Raw genomic sequence first — 3,748 nt, 5'->3', positions numbered from 1 at the left:
CACACACACACACACACACACACACACACACACACACACAGACATCATAACACAGGCACATAAACACACGCGCATGCTGTTTCGTTTTCTCTTGCACATCTACCTGCATACACACTTGCAAACACATGCACAAGCGTATAGCGACTCATTCTCCTTTTATACACACACACACACACACTTCTCTCTCTCTCTCTCTCTCTCTCTCTCTCTCTCTCTCTCTCTTTCTTTCACTTTTTCTCTCTGTCTCTCTCCCTCTATATATACGTATATCGGTACCGCTCATACAAACTCCCTCTTTCTTTCTATCTCCAGTCTCTAACCATCACTCTTTCATCCTCTCTCCATTGACCCACTTAGTGCCTGTCTGAACGGATGGATTTTACTGGAGAGGGATTAAACAAGAGCAGCTGAACTCGCAGATTAATTCAATATATACTTATGTATCTTAATCGGATTAAGATTAACTCTAGGGATAGACAGAAGTATTAGATTGTTAGGATTGATATTAAGACATACAACAATTGCTACTAAGTAACGAACGAGCCGATGCAGTGCTCTCACGTTAGTCCGACCAGCTAGAAATAGCTGCTAAATCTCCCTGAAGCCACACCCTATCGACTTAATAATCAAAGGAAGGGGGCATTCGAAAGTTCTAGGTAAAAGAAAAGTCCCTGAATGGCCATTATGACTGCTTATCTCTGTTGAAAGTTTCTGTGTAACCCCGTTAAAGAAGAAAAAAAAAACAGTTCACCCCCTTTAAAAAAATATTTTTTAACTCCATTGAAAAACACTTTATTAACGCCCATTGCAGCAGTGCGGACTCAACTAAAAGGTACCTCACGTACAGGTAGCCTTGTTAAAGCGGGTGGTGGATAAAGTCACTCATCCACACATCCAAAAACAGGAACAAATTCCACGTAGTTTCTGTCTGCCAAACGTCACTCGCAAGACTTTGGTGGGTCTAAGGATATGGCAGAAAACAATTTATGTGTCGCACAGAGAGATCGATTCTAAAAACAGGTAGTTATGAAGTGAATTTCTTAACGACATGACCATGCCAGAACCCTTAATGAATTGCTGAAAGATTATGACTTCAAACAAACTATAATCTTCACTTTCTCAGATCACGTCCTAAGGAACTGAAAAAAGGATTAGAACTGAAAAAAGGATTAAATTAAATCTTTAGTTATTATTGACGCTGAACGACAGGGCAGTGTATTGACAGAATCGTTAGTCTCGGACAAAATGCTCAGCAACATATCTTCCGCTTCTTTATTTTCTGAGTTCAAATAACGCCGAATCCGACTTTGCCTTTCATATTTTCAGGGTCGATAAAATAAATACCGTTGAGCGAGGGCTAGTCGACATATTCAACGAGACTCCGCCCCAAAATTTCATTCCTTCAGTCTGTAGAAGAAGGGGTTTATTATTATTATTATTATTATTATTATTATTATTATTATTATTATTATTATTATTATTATTATTATTATTATTATTATTATTATTATATTTTAAAAAGGATTGACATAACTCTTCACGAAGGTAAATAGTCAAAACGAAGAGCGCGATTCGATTGTATAGATATTTTATTCGTCGAACAATATTTCGACAGTACATCTGTCTTTCTCAAGTTCAAAGCAAAAGGTGATTAAAATTCAAAATTTCAGAAATCTAAACGTAAACTATGAACGAGACTAACCAGCGTCCATTCGTTGATGGAATGACATCATCAGTTTTTAAGTTTTATAACAAGCAGAAAGAAAGAAAAAATAGAAAAAGGAAGACGAGTGAGAGAGCAGTGCATGCCATCAAAGTGACACTAGGGTAAAATATACGAAGCCCATTATACCCATCATAACTACCCGTCTGATGAGGGTTTGATTAAATATTCTTCTTCGTTTTCCATTTCGTTTCTATTCTTTTTTCTCTCTTTTAACTTCCTTTTTTCTTTTTGCCAGTTGTAAACGTGAAAATTGAAGACTGATGATGCCATTCCATCAACGTGGGAGCCCGAAACCATGTGGTTGAATGATGATTTGAAATTTTAGCACAAGGCCAGCAATTTTGGGGAGGGGTAAGTCAATTATATCGATCACTGTGTTTACCTGGTGTTTATTTTATCAATCCCGAAAGGATGAAAGGCAAAGTCGGCCTCGGCACAAGTTGAACTCAGAACGTGAAGACGGACGAAATGCCGCTAAGCATTTTATTCGGCGTGCTAATGTGTCTGCCAGCTCACCAACCTAATAATCCTTTCTTCTATAGGCACAAGGCCTGAAATTTGTGGGAAGGGGCTAAATCGATCACATCGACCCCAGTACTTGACTGGTACTTAATTTGTCGACCCCGAAAGGATGAAAGGCAAAGTCGACCACGGCGGAATCACCGCCCTAATAATAATAATAATAATAATAATAATAATAATAATAATGATAATAATAATAATAATAATAATAATAATAATAATAATAATAATAATAATAATAATAATAATGAGACTGTGGAAAGTGCGGATAAAATGTATCCCAGTAGTTATAGGTGCATTAGGAACTATCCCTAAAGATCTGAACAGTTGGATAGGGGAAATAGGCACAAAACCCAGTTTAGTACAATTCCAGAAAACAGTATTTTTAGGGACAGCTAGGATACTTAGGAGGGTTCGTGGTATCTATGGTTACTTGTTGTAGCTCAATGTTAGGAATTTTTCTTTTCCAGTAGTCTAATCTGTTGTGCGTGTATGAATAATAAATAAATAAAAATGAAACTTTTGTGGCCTGCCACCTGTATTAAAAATTATTATTAACATAAATCGGTAGATGAGCAGAAATAGTAGAGCAAACATTTTGACGTCAACCCATCTTTTATGACACGCTTTCTGTTTTGAAATGATTTAAATGAAAACCTTTCAGAAAAAAAATTTCATGTTAATTTATGTTCCGAAGACTAGCTTAATAACGAGAAAGTTATTTAAAAAAATTTTTCAGTATTTTCACAATTAATTGAAATAAGGTCAATGCATTTCAATGGTAACAAAAGGGTTAAAATGATGTAAATTAAAATCAATCAAAATTTTATGCTAGTCCATGTTCCACGCACCAGTCTAATAATGACAAAGATATTTTACAAAATTCTTCCTTATTTTCGAAAATAATTGAAACTAATGCTGTGTATTAAAGCAGAAATATAGTGACAAAAGGGTTAAAGCGATCTAAATGAAAGCCTTCTTTCATGTTAATTTATGTTCCGAGCAGCAGCCAAATAATGACAAAATTCTTTAACTGAATTCTTTAATATTTCCTAAATTAATCGAAACAAGAACAATGTATTCAATACAAATATGGTAAAACAAGGGTTAAAGTAATGTAAATTAAAATCTATCAAAATTTTATGGTGGTTTATGTTCCAAACACCAGCATAATACTGAAGATGTTATTTTACCAAATTCTTCATTATTTCTAAAATTATTTGAAACAAAGGCAGTGTATTTCAACAGAAATAGTGTCAGAATTGTTAAGCAGACTGCATTGAAATTTCGCCGCGAATAATTTTTACCCTCCATATTTTTTTTTTCGGGGAATGATAAAAACAAAGAAACCACACGTAAGTACTGGCATCAATCGAATCAACTATACCCCACCAGCACAACCACCATAGATGCATAATACATATTTATGTACGTATGTATGTATTTATATGCATGTATATGTGTATATATATATATATATATATATATATATATATATAT

The sequence above is a fragment of the Octopus bimaculoides genome, chromosome 11, assembly GCF_001194135.2.
Source record: "Octopus bimaculoides isolate UCB-OBI-ISO-001 chromosome 11, ASM119413v2, whole genome shotgun sequence".
NCBI lineage: Eukaryota > Metazoa > Mollusca > Cephalopoda > Octopoda > Octopodidae > Octopus > Octopus bimaculoides.
The sequence above is the reverse complement of the archived record's forward strand: the minus strand, read 5'-3'. Positions refer to the sequence as shown.